The sequence below is a fragment of the Macrobrachium rosenbergii genome, chromosome 5, assembly GCF_040412425.1.
Source record: "Macrobrachium rosenbergii isolate ZJJX-2024 chromosome 5, ASM4041242v1, whole genome shotgun sequence".
Lineage (NCBI taxonomy): Eukaryota > Metazoa > Arthropoda > Malacostraca > Decapoda > Palaemonidae > Macrobrachium > Macrobrachium rosenbergii.
Genome location: NC_089745.1, coordinates 17,538,061 through 17,557,260, shown reverse-complemented (window position 1 = coordinate 17,557,260; position 19,200 = coordinate 17,538,061). Strand labels below are relative to the sequence as shown.

The following is a 19,200-nucleotide window of genomic DNA, read 5'->3' as shown; positions in this document are numbered from 1 at the left end:
AGGACCCCAAACCTTTATTTGCTTTAGATTTACCTTTTACAGGAGTATATATTGTACACATTTATGAATGCGATGAAACCAAGAAAATGTCTATACGTGAAGCAAAGGAAAAAAAAAGTCCCACGCAATTCACCTTTGACAGGCATTGATCATGTATATTTTCACTAGAGTTTCCCAATTATTATTCCATCCCACCATCTGGGAATAGTGGTACATAAACAAAATATCATTGCCTGGTGCACCACAGATCCCAGTAGCGGTGATATTTGGCAATGAAAGTGTGGATGAAGTTATACTGTATATGTGACATCATTGCACACTCAAGTTCCTTAAGAGTGAAACTTCGGGATAATAATCCCGGCACAGTCACCACTTCCTGGCGCAGGAGTAAAGATATCATTTACCCTTTACGCAGGGGAAAGGTGTGCAAAGACTGCCGCCATGCATAGTGTAACCTATATCTGATGGCCAGGGCATCAAGCACGGCAAGTCAAAGCCAGGCACAAGCTGTGGAAGTCATGCACTTGGGGGTTTCTAAGGAAGTTTTTTTTTCAAAAATGATTGTCTGTTTTGTAGGAAGTCAGCCACCTTTGGAGTAAAAAAAAAGGGAAAAAGCATAAGTTTTTTTTCAATACTTTTGAATTCAAGTAAATGCTTTAGACAGTGCGCCACAAATAAGTCAATGCTGTGGAAGCACGGATTTTTAATGCGCATGAACTGCATATACTGGACGTATTTTACGAAAAATTTTAGAGATTCCTTATCTTACAGCAGAAAAAATTCAAGAGAATAAAGACTGAATGGACTCAAGCGAATGAGAGGACAGTAGCGTTCTTGCAGGTTGTAAGAAGAAAAGTAATAGCAGACCTCCATAAATGAAAGCAGCTACACCCACATTAAGATGAGGCTGCAAGATCCGTAGAGGGGAAGTGCTGTAAGTGCACTCCATGCGGTGCACTGTAGGCATTACGTAGATTCTTTGCAGTGTCCCTTCGGCCCCTAGCTGCAACTCTTTTCATTCCTGTTCAAATTCTCCTTCTTCCATTGTACTTTCCACCTTCTCCAAACAATTCCGCTTTATATGAGGCTCCAAGAACAGTGTGGAGAAAAATTTGGTCACCTTCAGGATAACAGATTGCGAGTTGCTTCAGTAATATTAAGCCATGCAGCAACAGTAAACTGTGATGAAGAGTAGCTCCAGCATGTACTAACTGCTGCACAGCTCAACCAAGAAGATATTTTAGCTATGAAACCTACCACATAATGCCCGTGATGACAAGAATTCGGTAGTTAGAGACCTGTGAGCTACTGTACTGTCCCTTTCTGAAGTAACTTTGCTGAGAAGAAAGCGGGAGTAAACAGGACTTCAGTTGGATACAAACCACTAGACCTTGAGATACACAAGGACCACTTCAGTTTGTTTTTGGATAATTTTTGATGATCTTGTGATGATTGTGAATCTTGTGTTTGAATATGCGGCTATCATAATTTGGAATAAAACAAGTTCTCAGACAAGTGTATGATACGTGTTTATGGAAGGAGTCGTGATAACATAAGGGGAAGTACCGATGTGTGTGTTGCATTCACTGGAGAATAAAAGGGCCATGAATGGAGTATTGAGAAGCAGGTGTTTTCAGGTAATACAGTATTAGTTGTTTACATTGCAGAGAATGTTTATAAACTGATGGAATGCTTTGAAAGTTCTTGTGATAAGAGAAAAGTGGAAGTGCAAATTAATAAGACTAACAATAAGAAGTTATGTGGACAGAAGGAAGAAGAAACATCAGTATTACTGTGGCTGATGAAAGAATGGAATAGTGTGATCGTTTAAGAAGTTGAGAGAACATGTAATGGATGGTAAGAAGACTGAGTAATGGTAAATCACAGAAATTGTTAAGTAAAGAAGGTATCAAGGGCTTAGCAGAGAATCAAAGGTGCTAATGTGTGTGTGTGTGTGTGTGTGTGTGTGTGTGTGTGTGTGTGTGTGTGTGTGTGTGTGTGTGTGAGAGAGAGAGAGAGAGAGAGAGACACTAAACATTAAAAAGAAAAATGGTTCTGGAAAATTCGAGCCAGGTGAAGGTGTGATACAAAGTCTATCATAAGTGGAAAGAAGGAACAAAGTGTTTGGAAATGGTTTTGGTCACGTGGAGAGAATGGAGGATAATTGAAGGAAGAAAGGGAAATCCAGAAAGGGCTGGCTATACAGAGTTAAAGAGATGTTGAAAGGGGAGGGCTTTGATGTTTAAAAAAGCTCGAGAAATACGAGTACATGGCATATAAATGTGAGTGGTGCAGAGTATATAGGGTGGTTGATGATTAGACTAATTAGCCTTGTTGCTTATGTAAGGAAAATCTTATGATTTGGTCCCCTGTTATGGAATACGGATTACAGTATATATATATATATATATATATATATATATATATATATATATATATATATATATATATATATATATATATTATATATATATATATATATATATATATATATATATATATATATATATATATATATATATATATATATATATACAGTTAGTATGTGTGTGTACGTATGCATGTACTTAGTTAATGGGTTTGTTTAGTTTGTACAAATATGCAATATATATATATATATATATATATATATATTATATATATATATATATATATATATATATATATATATATATATATATATAGTTAGTATGTGTGTGTACATATGCATGTACTTAGTTAATGGGTTTGTTTAGTTTGTACAAATATGCAAATATTTCTATATGGATTATGTATTTACATAGGTAAATATTGTGCTTCATATATATATTATATATATATATATATATATATATGTATATATATATATATATATATATATATATATATATATATATATATATATATATATATAAACACACACACAATTGTATATACTAGCTGACCAACCCAGCACTGCCAGGAAAACTCTGAATGACAGTCTATGGGTAGGGGGACGAAGAGGGAAGGGGAAGGGGAGAGGAGGGGGAAGGGAGAGAAAGGGAAAGGGGGAGGGGAGGAAAAAGAAGGGAAGAGTGAAGGGGAGGGGAATTGGAAGGGCAGGGTGAGGGGAAGATAGAGAGGGAAGGGAAGTTATGTTCCTCTACTAGAAAAGAATAAAAGGCATCTCCACTGAACAGAGACAGTAAATAAAATCTTATATTTCTACAGCATGTGCTCAGGTGTGTCTGTGTGTTTGTGTTGGGTGGGGGGAGAAGGTCTGTCTCCCTTGCAACAATAGACGGACCTTTCATCACTTGCGTGAAATGCACTGCAGAGCAAAACAAAGGAGAGTTGTGCATGGATCTAACTTCAGCAAATTGCAGAAATTTATAGTGGCTTCAGTGTACGTGAACATAATCCTAACTCGTTACTGTACGAAACCGAATCTCAAGGAAGAAATGGTAGTGTGATCATTAGATCTAGTAGTTAAAAATCAACATGGTGGACTTACTGTAATAGTGTGTTATCACCTAAGTGTTTTGTGTTTTTTTCTGTTTATGTATGTGTTGACGGTCCAACTGACAGTTCTGCTTTTTTTCATGTGGATGTTCATCCTTCAAACAGTCGTGGGTGATCTGGCAGGTAAACCTTATTGTCAATACCTGGCCTTAGGTTTGTAGTGAAGCGTTGTTGCCAAATCGCTCGATAATTAATATTATTCCAAACCTCATTGAAACCGCCTTTATAATGAAACACGTCATCGTGACATCACGAAGCAGTTGCTATAATAAAGTCCAGAGGTAAAGACGAAGAAGAAATGAACGAATTAATGAGGATATTTGCACTTGAATGAAAAAAAAGGAAATATTGTCATTGTACATCATGCATGTCGGGTTGAGCTAGCAGCTACTATGCTTGTGAAAAGCTTATAGGTCACAAGTATTTTATGAATTCAATACTCAGTAGATGTTTTATTAACAAGTGTGGAGGAAAACTTTCCGAAAATCTTGGAGAGGATGTTTAGCTGTTATCTGACACATTTCCTAATTAAGTAAAATTGTTACATCACTTATTCTCAAGACGTGGGAACTTGTCACATGACTTTGTGAGTGCGTTCGCCAGAAATGTCCAGTTTCCGGTGTAAACGTGCGTATGTGCGTTTCTGTTGGGCAGAGTCCCAGAATGTGAAGGGATTAGTTATGGGAAAAATGATCATTCAGAGACCAACACTGAACATTATTATAAGTCTTCAGTGAAGACTCTGTAATTTATCGATTAAGACTGTAAACATTGCTGTTTGGAGGTAGGAACCATGTTTAATTTCCCAAACTGTAGATTTTTTTTAAGCATTTATTTTATTGTGTGTACTTTATAAGTAACATGGGAGGAATTCCCATATCTTTATTTTTATGCATTTTGGTTAAGAATGGATTTGGGATTTGTTTGACTTCTTCAGATGTTTCGCTGAGAAAGAGGTTGAAGATGTACTCATTGGGAGTGTACTGGACGTTGACTTATTTTTACCTATTTCGAGTTACAGTGCAAAGACATTAATTAGTTAAAATATGATAGACTGTAATATGATTGTTTTATTTCATCTCTTATTTCTTTCAATCTAGTTATGCTAGATTTTGTCAAATAAATTATTTTCGGTAAAGCTTGTTTCGCTGTAGACCTGAGAGAGAGAGAGAGAGAGAATGCAGGGTGAGTAGGTACAGATATGCACTGCCAGTAGCCTTTTGATGCGGTCACTATCAATGCTATAAAACAGATGGGACGTCTCGACTTCGTAGTAACAGGTAATCAGTGAAATTTCCTCTCGACTGGGCAACACGTGTGTGTATGAGGAAGACGAATGGCTTTCGAGGGATGCTTTTTCTCCCTTTCTAATATTATTCCAAACCTTATTTAAACCGACTTTATAACGAAATAAGTCATCGTGACGTCACGAAACAGTCGCTATAACGAAATCCGAAGGTAAAAACGAAGAAGAAACGAACAAATTACATTTGAACGAATAAACGAAAAAAAAAAAAGAAATACTTTCAACGTACACCTTGCACGTCTGGTTGAGCCACCAGCTACTTAAATGGCTTAATACGTGGATAAAAGGAACAGTAGCCTGGATAAATGGGATAAATGTCTGTGTTTGTCTGTCTGTCACGGGGGTACATGTTTGAAGCCTACCTATTATCTAACTTGGGTCAAATGATGGCCACGTGCCAAATTTTGTCTAGGTCGGTCAGGCGGTTCGGATTTCTGTATTGCACAAACATATAAACATTCACTTTATTTCACTTTTTTATATAAGATATATATATATATATATATATATATATGTGTGTGTGTGTGTGTGTGTGTGTGTGTAGGTAAATAGATAGATAGATAAATTGAATACCTGTATCTTTCTGTACGCGACGTGATAATGTGATACATGATCATATGAAACGCTATGCGACGCAAGGGAGAGCAGAGCCAGCCATCGTGGAGAAAAGAAATGCAGATTCTTTTCGAAAGAGAAAGTCCTGGAGCAACAAAGAGTGAAAGCGGACTGACGCAATTCACGACAAGAAAAGAAGAAGAAGAAGAAGCTCCAGTGGGAGGATTTGTTGCAGTCATTTGTTTGTGCCATATAAAGGAAAGAATGAATTGACTGCTAGGTTTTAAGATACTTTACTAATCACTTCGACTCGTTAATCGATGTTTTGTTAATACCCCAAACTATCAGATAGTGGTAATCTGAATGATTAAACAACATATTTACGAGAGTAGCAAAAGACTGACTAATTAGGTTCAAATTTACTCCAAGAAAATATTCTTTTGTTTTCCCAAATAAAAGATGCTTATTCATCGTTCAAGCTGGCGGACTGCGTAGTATACTTTTAAAGTAAATTGATCGTATGTCTTCATTCTGCACTATAAAAGGTTTATAAAGTTAAAAGAGAGGGAAAATTCTCGAGAAATGTCATGCAAGGTCACAATATTTTCCTGGCCAACACGGACATGCGCAGTGAACAGTAGTGAAAATGCGAACACGTCGTAGGCTACTTGAAAAATAAAATTTAAATTTGATGAGGGCTGATAAAAACGTCCTTCTCCTCTTGATGAAGAAGAAATAAAAACCTTGATACGTTACTTTCTCGTGTCCTACAGACTGGTCCAGGATTTCCCGCTTATTGTGGGGCTGTTACATATTCTGTTACGATAGAAAAGTATGCGTTTCGGATATAATTACATACCAATCATTCCGTTGAAATTTTTACTAATTATATTACAAGCAGTATTACGGTAATTTTAAAGCCTTATGTGAAAGAGCCGGAATGCTAAAGAGACGAGGACCTTCAGCTCTCAGACTATTTATGAATCAGTAAATTGATAAAATCACATTGAATAAGTGAAAAGGCAAAGTAAGATAGCAGATAAATATATTTGAAGCAAATGGTGTTTAAATTTTACGATGAATAGATAAAAGTCCTCTTGGAACAAGTACAAACTCGGAAAGAATGCTTTCTAACTCATTAAATGTTCGTTTAGAGATGGATGCTGTTGTCGGCATTCTATTCAAGAAAACCTTAGGTATTTTGCTTTTGTTGCTGTACTATCTACAGAAATTTTCTCTTTTGATGATTTTAAATGTTCATCAAATAATCTTAATTTTAAATCCAAAAGTGTAATTTGGATCTTATATATTAAATAATTTTAATTATAAATTAGATTTCCCAGAAAGTTTTCCTACGTGAATAAATATTTGCCATCAGGATTCACAAGCGAGGAGAATTTATTTGTTTCTGAGACCCAGTTGGGATCGGTGTAGTTAGCATGTCCTTTTATTGACCTTTTTAGGCATTTGTTATTGGACTCATTATGCTGGAATGTCTTATTTTTGTAATTATGTTGGCATGTCCAGCTAGTGGGGTTCTTTGTTGGTATGTCGTGGTTTTGAACTCTTGTGTCATTGTCCTGATGTTGACTCTTCCTCGGCACACCCTCCGATTATATCACATGAAAGATATGCTCAGCATCGGGGAACTACAAGTTTATTAAGGCTGTATTAATAACCACAGGCTTCAGTGTTCTCTCTCTCTCTCTCTGCTCATTAAAGTTTTAAATGAGTTTCGAGTTGAATATATAACATGAAGCATTTACATCTGCGATAGACAGAAAATTATTTCCTTGGATTCCATCTATATACTGGTGGTGTTCTTTTAGAAGAGCATTAATGTCATATAACACAAAGCATACATATATATATATATATATATATATATATATATATATATATATATATATATATATATATATATATATAAAATATTACGATGCACTCCACAATAAGATGAAGGAGGAGAACCAGAGGAAAAATAATATTCTTAATTTGTCCCAACAGTTTCGCCCTCCATCAGGCCTCTTCACAGTTTTAAGATATATATATATATATATATATATATATATATATATATATATACATACATATATACATATACACACATACTTCTTAAGTTATTGGCCTGCAACCTGACCCAGAGAGACTTGCTTCCGTATGGTGATAAAGAGAAGTGTGATTACGTGCGCGATTTTGTACCTATCATTAGATAAATTGTCAAGGAAGGCGTCTGGGAGTAGTCCAGGACAACTATATAATTGTTCAAGGGAGAAAATGAATGACAAAAAAAAATTCAGATTTTATTTATAAAAAACAATGAAAAACAAGTATAACAACTGACATTCTTAAAATAACAAATTACAATTATCTCCCGGTTGGAAGAACGGAAGATGAAATGTTGAGATCCTTAATCGCCAAAGTCAGACTGACCTTTGAGCAACGTCTGTTATTAACAGATGAAGCATGAACAACGAAAGCTTGAGTTCTGAAGAGCTCGTAAACCATCAAGAGACTCAGTTATTCCTACCTCAAATGCCTCACTTATAGGCACGAGGAAATGGAGGGACGTACATAAATAAATCCATGTGCATTATTGAAAGATACATCTGTTGCTTAGAAAATTGAGCTATATAAATGTGTGTATATGTGTATATATATATATATATATATATATATATATATATATATATATATATATATATATATATATATATATATATATATATATATATATATATATATATATATATATATATATATATATATATACTAATAGGACCTCATGAAACTAGATGGTATCTATATAAAGTAAAATTCAATAAAAATTACAAGCTTTCCAGGACTAACAGTCCTCATTGTCAACACGTCAGCGGATACTTGACAATGAGGACTGTTAGTCCTGGAAAACAGGTAATTTTTATTGAATAAATATCTGCAGTAGACACCATCCAGTTTCATTGAGGGCCTGTTGATAATTGTATTAATGCACGGATAATTGTGTAAGTGATAAAGTTTATATATATATATATATATATATATATATATATATATATATATATATATATATATATATATATATATATATATATATATATATATTATATATATATATATATATATATATATATATTTTATATATACACACACACACATGCATGTGTTTTTAAAACTACAGGTCACCTTAACTAGATAGCTTTATTTTCTAAGCAACAGATGGATCCTTCAATAAATGCGTATGAATGTAAAAATATATAAACATATACTATATATATGTGTATATATATACACATTTATATACAGTATATATATATTATATATAATATATGTACATATACAGTATATATAATATTCATATATAGATGGATAGATAGGCTGAAAAACATAAATATGAAAGCCTAAAAAACAGTACTCACTGACAGCCGTAAATACATTTCACCAATGCCATCGAGCAGTGCTATTAAATAAATTTGACGTCGATTGCACTGCACGTGATGAAGGATAATAGTTTGACACTTAAATCTAGAGTATTTACAAGACAAGATTTAAACAACTGAAGCACATAACAACAAATATTCACATGGCAAATATTTATAAATGACTAGCTGTTTTATATGTATTGCAAAATTAGGGATTGTTTCTGGAAGTGTTGGAAGGGATCTTTGTTCTGGTTTTTCTACAACAATTTTTTTAAATAAATCAAAGTGAAAACATGTGATAACTTGAATCGGATGCCTAATTATGAAATACCTGGTTCGACATCAGAGGACTATGATGCTGATTATTTTCACGAATGGTTATTTCCCACTCAAATCAATCCTGAAAACTTGGTGTTAGGTATTTCATACGAAAACTGCATAAAAGTGATCAGCCGCATGCCTGTTACGTAGATAACGTATTTACTTGATTTTTTTTCTAGCACTTCACATTGAACTTTCGTATATAAAGGACTCATGCACAGAACCTTAAATGAAAACGAAAAACGAAACGTGATGGTGAATTTCAGCACTTCACGAGCTCTGTTGTTTCATCACATTCATTAAGGGAGAAATCAGTTACTTTCACCCGTGGCGTGCTTAAAACTGAGTAAGAATCATTAAATATATGATGCGTCCTTGTTTGTTCATCTTTCTGACTTACTGCTCTCATTATTCCTATCAACGTTGAAGGCAACTTGCTACTTTGGATATCTCAAAAAGATAGCGAACGCTCATGTAGCTTGTTGTAGAGGAAACGCGCAGAATGTCGGCTAACGTTACGGAACAGGAACACACAAATCCCTCCTGAGTTTGATAAACATCACCGACGACGTGGAGAGCAAACGGAAACCTCCAAAAGCGGAACGATATTGGAACTTCTTGGTTGAGTTGCGTTTGAACCTCGTGCTTGTGCTTCTCTCTTCTTGAGTGGTGGTGGTGTGTGCCTTGTTTGCCTGCTTTTCGAAAAAGACGACTAAACGGACACAATTTGAGAAGAAACAATGATTGTACGCGTACAGGCGAGGTTTTCAGAAGTCCTCGAAACAGAAGATCTCCTCTGGAAAGTATGCATGTCTGGGGTCCACGAAAGGATCTGGGTAAAGGATTCTTTCTGTGTTGGAGCATCTCCTCTGACGGACTCTAAACAGTCTTATTCCGTTGACGAAGAACCTGGCTTCCCTGCAGGAAGGACACAGGGCCCAACACGTTGAGGTGAAGCAGCATCGAGGGAACTGAGGGCAAAGGACAAGCCCCTGACTCACAGTACCCATGAGGATAATCACGCAGCCCAGAGCCGCGATCATCGACCTGCCGTTGAATGCCGAGCAATGCATGACTGACTGATCCTATAGGTTGTCCTGCGAAGAGAAGTGGTTTTCATTTCTATACGAGAGTAAGCTTCATCCATTTGCACACACACACACACACACACACACACACACACACACACACACACACACACACACACACACACACACACTTTTAGGGCATACTTTTTCTCTAAAACAATTTTCACTGAAAGCAATTGCTTAGAGGGTAGATCATACATGAATATTTTATTGGAATATTTATTTAACGATTTATTTACAATTCTACTCTCCTTTCCATATATGAGCATTGTACCTAAGCTTTAACCCCCAAAGAGCGGTTCATCCTATTAATCCCTAGAGCAATCACTAATTAGGGCTCAAGGTCACTAAAGTACAGCATTTTTTCCTCCTCAAGCCCCGTGTCAGATTAAGGATGGCTTACCACAACAACAGCTACAAGACTGTGAATTCGAAGTCGCTTGTCATGACAAAAAACAATAAATGGAAGAAAGAAGCTGCTTTTTTTTTATTTCACCAGAAACTGACGCATAAGAACTGGTAAAAAATGCTGTCCTGTCGACATGAAGATTCGTGCAGGCAACTTGTTAATGGCACTAAAACAATTGCTTTGAATGAAGACACACACACATGTATATATGAAATGAGTACACTATCATACCAAACGTATGGATAAATCGATTATGTATAATGTAGTTTTTCCGTTGATACTGTTATAAAACTGAACATATTCTTGCTGCTGACAAGCTTCTTTTATCAGTAACAAGCTCACAAATGCACATTTAAAATATTGTAGATTTATATCTGTTACATTATATATACATATATATACACATACATATATATACGTATAAATATATGTATAAGTACAGTTTATATGTATATTATAATGTATGTGCTTTTTTTATAAATATAATTGACTAAATAAGATAAAGTCAGTGAATGTGACTGTCATTCAGTGTACAATAACATCACTTTCACTCTCATCCTAACGGAAATAATGTAGTAAGTTCCAGCGTGGAAAACTATACACAGAAAGACGGGACGCTAACCTCTCTCCATGCAGGAGAACTGTCGAGGGACGAGTGGTGAGCGACCGGAGCCAAGGCGCTTACTTATCAAATGGTGGCACCCGGGGGAACAAGCTCTATATATATGATCCGCCGTCGTTGCCGGCATTCACTCAAAGCAATTTTTATTATTTTCACTCGCATACATTTTTCCTGTCCCCAGTTATTGTTAAAGTAAGCAATCGATGTTTATATTGAGTTACCAGTAATCAGGGGTCATGCTTATGCACGGGTTGCTGTGAGCCACGCCTTCTTTGTTTCTTCATATGATACAACATGTAATGAATCATTTAGCTTTTGAATATAGTTATTGTTACGTGCAAGTGTGCGTGTGTCGTTTTCTTAGTGCTTTAGTTGGAATACCTGAAGAACAGGTGTGGAGAATTTCATGAAATCCTTAGATATATATGTTCATCAGATGATCTATAGATGCTCAAGTCTTTTTTTTTTTTTAATTTTTTTTTTTTTGTTAATGTAAATCGGTAAGACTTTAACTATCTTCCTATACTAAAAGTTGTTAACTCTGATTTAATATCTCCCATAATTTTATAATTTTGGGATGATTAATATATGTATCAGTAAATTTGTTAAATCTCCTCAAGCTCCTGTATCCAGTTCATGAAATATCTTGCATTGAACCTGCGCGCTCGCCCGCGGATGACAATATGGAATGGAACATAAAATTTAGGACAAAGGCCTATATGTATATTATAATGTATGTGCTTTTTTTATAAACATAATTGACTAAATAAGATAAAGTCAGTGAATGTGAGATCATTGAGGGCTGAAAGCGAAATTGAGAGTAAATGGTTATAAAGGTGTAACAGAAGGAAAACCTTACAGTGGCAGTATGAAACATTTGTTAGGAGAGGGTGGAGAGAAAGATGGAATTAAGAGGATATGAACGGAGGTACCGTAAAAGGAATGAAAGGCGTTGCAACTATAGCGGGCCGAAGACACGCTGCAACGAACTGTAAGTAATGCCTACAGTGCACCGCGTGAGGTGCATTGATAGCACTGCCCCCCACGTGGGCGGATGAAAACATAACCTTCCGATTGTTGACGGAAGTGGCAAAAGAAATTAAGCAGAAGAAATTCATAGATTGTGAAATTAGCAGATTAAATTGAGAAGGTAGGGAAGAGGTGATGGTGTAAAGATTAGGCATCGTTCCAAAAGCACCAAACCAAAACTTGAGTCGGATTTTGCGCCTGTGTGTCAGCAATTTAGCTTTCTCGCGGCGAGGGAAAACTGCCGTGCCTTCCGCGCTTTCACCTGACGGGGGACCGTGGAACCAGATATCCTGTGGTACCATCATGCTTTCTGAAGAAGAAGGAAAGGAAGAGATTATAATCGTCAGATGTGCTGTTTACCTCTTCGCTTCCAGTTGAAATTGCTTCGTTTTTCATTCCTTTTGAATAATGGTCGTCCTAAAATAAACTCTTACAGTTGCCCGTAAGTAGGTAATCGGAATGCAGTGTGTCTTTATTTCTTTCAGTGAAATGAGCTAAAAACAGTTATAAAGTAAAAAGACCGTTCTTTAAGAAATGAAAATTGGCTCTCTCTCTCTCTCTCTCTCTCTCTCTCTCTCTCTCTCTCTCTCTCTCTCTCTCTCTCTCTCTCTCTCTCTCTCTCTGTGAAATTTACATTTGTTCACCATTTTACAGAAAGTGTCAGTGAGCAATGTAGAGGTTTTGAACAAGTTGATATGGAAGTAAGCTTTCAGAGTTGTCAAATTTGATCGGTCTTTATATCGATTTTTATTATATCTGTTCTGTAATTTTTTCCTCTCTGATTACCCGTCACTAGTTCGGAAATTGCATTGTTAGGGAATGCACACCCCGTTAGTATTTATTCTATATGATTTTTCACCGACCAAGTTCTTTGTATATTTTGTTTTTATCATCATTACGATCATCGTCTCATAACCTTACAAAGACCAATAAGCATTTTCGAAAGCCTATTGGTTAAGTCAGTTTCAGATTTTTATTATATAGATCATTTCTTCCACAATGTAGGAAGATTTTCTTTATAGTTAATCTTGACTTTTTATGGTAACGGTTGACTATTTTTGTAGTATTCCAAAAACTAATTGTAGCATTTGAATTAATGGGTTCATGAACAGCTGTATCCTGGTTTACCATAGTAGAATTATGATTTAAATCATAATTTTGTCTACTGATCTGTTCGTTTAATTATGTTTACCCCAGTTTTTGGCGTCCCGATAGTATATAGTTCGCAAAATATCTTGAACTTCCCCTGGCGGTATATTACTGTATTTACAATCTTAAATTTTCAATATTCGTATAAAGCTTCTAGAATATTAATGAAAAGACTTCATTTCTGCGTCCAGAGGTTCCAAGCCGGGTATTTTATTTTTTAATGAATAAATTCGTTAATAAGAGCAAATGCTTCACGATTTGTTATGGAATTCGATGTTTCATCTGGCCTGCTTCTTATCAGTTTTCTTAAGTATAATGTAATTTATTGGTAAGCCTTTGAAGGAAAATGCCACCTTTACCATTACCTAGCATAGCTATTGTTGAATAAAAGGTTTTCAAAAAAATATGAAAAACCAGGACAGGAGATTGTTTTGAATTACTTTTTAACGGGCCAAACTATTTTTTGTTCTATTCAGCTCCCTGCTAGTGAAATTTTTCCTCTTTTCAAGAGATCAGTGGTACTGCTAAGAAAGCAAATCTATAAATATATTTCTATAATTACCGTCAAACCTGAACTCTGCATAGTATTTTCAGTATTCTCCGATACAGGAAATGAATTTGTGGCTTCTGTTTTTGCATATATTTCTGTACCGTTTTGGCTGAGTTTCGATATAAAGCTACTTCTCTTACTCCTTTGAAAACTTTTTCTCTGTAGTCAAAATATTCAGCTAGAAGGTCTGACGATTAGATTGTCCAAGTCTTGTAGCAAATCTTTATCAACCATGTTGTGCACAACCAAGGTTATAATGTGAGAAAATTGAACCTTGCTCATTGAAAACGCAGTGAGAGGTCCGTTACCTTCAGACAAGGGTTATTTGATAAAACCCCTTTGATAGATCTATTGGGAGTCAAATATTTCTGTTCAAATTGTTGTATACACCTCGTTAAGTTTATGGAAGTCTGAAAGTACCCGCGAAGTTTCACCTTAAGTTTTGAAAACACTAACGTAGAAATATATGGACCATGATTAAGTTTCATTGAATCTTCTTATAATAATAATAATGGGAAGAGAAACCCACAAGATTCCTGTGTATAACTTGTTTACTTGTAAATATTTACATATTACTTTTAATCTCGAGTACTCTCAGGTCCTAACTAAATGAGGTAGTCAGGCTGTATTTCGGCTCAGGGCCATGCATATACATGGAATACACAAATACAATACACACAATCTAGATACATAAGGTAACATGATAAAAATAATCATCGACAGTATCCACACAGTTGCTGAAGAAGTAGAAAAAAAATAGAATTCATAATAACGGTAATGATAGTAATTATATGGAGAATAATAGGAAAAAAATCGAAAATGATAACAATAAAAAATACAGATTGCAGACGATTAATTTCCATCAAGGGACCTTAGGTGGTTACGGAAGTCAGGTCCAAAAGGCTAAATATGAATATTGAAAATTGCAAAACTCTACAGTGATGTTAATGACAGTAATAATAAAAAGTAAAAATACCAAAAATAACAAAAAACGGTGAAATATATATAATAATAATAATAATAATAATAGTGACAGATTCTGGAGATGACACTCCATAATTGCAAAAATAGAGAATAAGACATTCAAGGAACAGATGCCCTCATTATTCCATCTTTTCCACAATTTAGATCTTCTTGCCTCACTGCGAATTGCTGCTGTTTCTCAGTCGGGTGATCAGACTGGACATTGTTGGCCTTACAGTGATTTTCAAATTATCCAGGTGGTTTTCTATGAACATTTGCGTGGCTGAGTGATAGCGAGATGTGTTCGTGAAGCGTCTCAGAATGTCATTGTGAACAACTGTGATACGTCTCATGGTCTCTCGGGTATAGTTCGTCCAAAGGAAACACCCATATATACTGTAGCAGTACGAGCGGAAGAGCAGCAGTTTCGTTTCTCGGTGACAGAAGGCAAACCTCCTTGCAATCATGTTGCCAGTTGCACATAGTTTACGACGCCTTCGTTCTATATCTGCCGTATCTTTTAGGTCGTCCGTGATAATGTGTCCCAAATACGAAAATTCATGCGCGAATTCCAGACGATGATTTCCGAGGAAAATTGGTGGTTCTGCAATGTGCTTAAGCGATCTCGGGAGCAGCGACATTCACTCGGTTTTGGTTTCGTTGTATAGGATATCAAATTCCTCTGCATATTGGCGGCTGGTGTCGGTGAGCCGCTTGAGACCTTGCACTGATAGGGAAATCATCAGCGTAACGGAGGTTATTTATTGTTGTTTCGCTGATAGTGCATCCGATTGGGAGTGAGTTCAGTTTGACATTCAGGGCATCTGTGTACGTGTTGAACAGGTATGGAGAGAGAATGCCCCCTTGCCAGAGCCCGTTTAGGGAGCCGAAGGTGTACGACAGTACGTTACCCCATTTCACACAGAATTGCTGTGTGGAGAACCAACAACATAAAATGCCAATTAGATATAGAGGTGTGCCTCGTTTCTGCAGCTTCAGGAAGAGCTTCAGGTAGTTTACTGTGTCAAATGCTTTTCTCACATCTACAAAACATAGGAAAACAGGCGAGGCTGATGATAGGTAATAGTTCAGCAATTCTTTCAGGATGTAGATGCAGGTGTCGGTTGAGTGGTTTGCTTTAAAGCCAACCTGGTTGTGAGTAGTGAGTAGAAAGGGGAGAAGTCTCACTAGAAGAACGGACTCAAGTATCTTTGACGGAGTTGTAGTAATTGCAATCGGGGGATAATTGCCAGGGTCACCTGCATCCTTCAACTTATTTTTATTAATAGTATTAAGTGAACTAAGAGTAGGGAGCCTGGGAGAAACTGGTGAATTATGCACGCATTGCACAGAGCAGCTAGCAAAATGTAAATTATCGGATGGCAGAATTTGAAAGCTTCAGCAGGCAGACCATCGCAGCCGGGCGATTTATTATTTGTTAGGTTGTTTATGACATCGCTGATGTTACCTGGCGTAATACGATCGGTGAAATGAAACTGAATATTATCTGTAATGAGGTTATTTACTTACCTTCGGGAGTCTTGATCGTTTATGCAATTCAGGATAGTGCTGAAGTGATCGCCCCACATTTTTGCGATAGCCTCGTCACCGACGGCTTCTCCTACTCTGTGATAGCTTTTGGTTTTGTTTATCCCTTCTTGGAAGTCTTACTGTGAATTTGTAGCTGGAAAAACGTAACGGGCTTTAATTATGTAGTCAGGTTTTATGTTCAAAATCATTGCTGTTCCACCATTTGTCACAATCGGATGCTAAAACATCCGCTGAATAGCCCCCTATAATTCATGTTTGACTTACTCATTTTTCTGTAATAAATTTTCGTTATTAGATTTTATATTTGTAATTTCCTTACTTTTGTCGTCTTCTGTAACAAAATGAGACTCGTTTATAATTCTGCCATTTTTTTTTTATTCTACTGTGGGCTGTGAATTCTTCTCACTTGAAGTAAAGAATATAATGATTCAGGAGAATAATACCATGTTTGAACAATTTTGTCTAGACTAGAGTGTAGATTTTTACTGTATTTTTATATTGTATGAAGCCTAACCTACTGAACACAATGTTAAATATGTTAGATTGCGTCGTGATAGAAAAGGGTAAACATTTTGTAATGCAGATTAAAGGATGATAATTGTTTATACTTGAATGCTCTGGCTAGATTTCTTATTTTTGAATGTACCAACTTTACCAAAGAATTAGGAGCCTTTTTTTTTCATTGACATTTCTTTAAGTTTTTCTGAGTATTTGACAAGATTAGTTCTTGTAAGATTGTTGTGAAGTGCGTGTAGCTTTTCTCTGTATTGGGGTTAATGTTAATAAATTTGTGATAGTCATCATAGGGATGAATTACGGAAAGTGCAGTTTACTTTGTGCTGTGTGTTTGTGTGTGTTTTAATATAATTGCCAGGAATGTTGCAACTGCTTAAGGTTGCTATCTGGGGGAGGAGGGGTGTGTTCGTTGTCAATAAATCTGTCCTCTTGTTGCGTGCAATACTGATCTCGTGAGACCTGATGCCAGCATTCTTTTGCATACTACATTCAGACAAGTTTTTTTCACGATTAGTGTCCATACGCACGTAGTTCGTTTATAGAATAAAGGGCGTTAAAATTTCATTTGAATATTATCCACGCCATGGCGTTGTCATATTAGTTCATCTTAGAACCAATTTCAGTGAAAAGACGAAAGCACCAAGATCTGGGAAGTATTAACAGAGTGCAATTTATGAGCAAAACAAATGAAAAAATTTAAATGTACCAGTTCTTCAGTCACACTTATCGCCAAACGGACATCCTTACATAACTTTTGTTAACCAATATACACGCACACACACACACACACACACACATATATACACATATTATATATATATATATATATATATATATATATATATATATATATATATATATATATATATACTGGGTGTTTCAGAAATTAGAGCCCCCTCCACAAAACAAATGGAAAGTTATGAAGTTTTCTGCTATAGCCTATCTCCAAGTACATTATTTTAAGTTTCTATTAAGCTATTTTTCATTTTACATTTCTTGTGTTTCAGACTGAGTGACGGAGTTAGAAACAGCCATGGCTAACGACTCGGAGGAAATCAGATGGATTGACCGAATCTAGGCTATAACCTTCAGAGAGGCCAGGGATGCTGGCGCATCCTTTATTTCACGTTCCTGGATAGCTAAATACATTAAAAGAGATGACTCCTTTGTTAAAAGAAACTGGAACAAAAATCCATATGAGTGTCATCGCAAAAAGAGTGAGAATCTTGGAATGCCTGAAGTTCTTCCTCAGGAGTCAAAAGACATCATAGCTGAGGCAGTGGGTAGACCAAGAAAGTCTTTACGTAAATTGACGCTTGAATTAGAAACAAAAAGGGGAAAGAAGAGAAGTTATAGTGCTGTATATCGTGAGTTGAAAAAATCTGGTATCAAGCCATTTCATGTTATCAGCAAGCCCAACATCACTCAGCAACAGAGAGAAGACCGTGCATGGTTTTGTGGTTCATTTCTTAAAGATTGGGATGAAGCTGACTTTCTCCATGTTGCCACATCAGATGAATTCTTCATTTACACAGTCAGGAAGCCAAATCATAAAAATGACATCATTTGGGCTGCAAAGTTGGATGATATCAGCGATGACGTGCGCTATCACCAAGTTGTGAAATTTCCTGAATGTTTGGGAATTTTTCTCTGTTTCACAGCCAAACAGTTAATGTGGATCATCAAAGAAAAAGGACAATCATGGAATGGCGAATACTTCAGAGAAACTTTGCTTACTGGTGGAGTATTTCCTTTCCTCAAAGATCCTGAAAATGTGTTATCTGTTGAAGAAGTCACATTTTTGCATGATAAGGCACCATGTTTCAAGGCTCTTCAGACACAGGAGCTGCCTCGAAACAGTGGTATCGATTTCTTCTCGTCAAGTGAACTTCCAGGTAGCTACCCTGACCTTAATGTGTGTGAAACCATTGGTAGTATCTTAAAGGATCGTGTTGAAGTTTATGCTGTAGAGGGGGGGGCCTCTAATTTCGAAACACCCTGTATACTAGCTGCCCGGGATAACTGAATGACAACCGATAAGAGCTCTCTCTCTCTCTCTCTCTCTCTCTCTCTCTCTCTCCTCTTCTTCTCCTAACCCCCCCTCGCTCTCTCTCTCTCTCTCCTAACCCCCCTCTCTCTCTCTCTCTCTCTCTCTCTCTCTCTCTCTCTCTCTCTCTCTCTCTCTCTCTCTCTCTCTCTCTCTCCAAGCCTTCCTGTCTCTTTCCCTCTTTCTTCTCCCTAA

At 36.3% G+C, this 19,200-nt stretch overlaps 1 protein-coding gene across 2 annotated transcripts in view; it reads left to right on the top strand.

Moving 5' to 3' along the window:
- LOC136838567 (ubiquitin-protein ligase E3C) overlaps positions 1-19,200 on the top strand; it is a 416,786-nt gene that overhangs the window by 223,793 nt on the left and 173,793 nt on the right. The gene's annotated exons all lie outside the window — the stretch shown is intronic.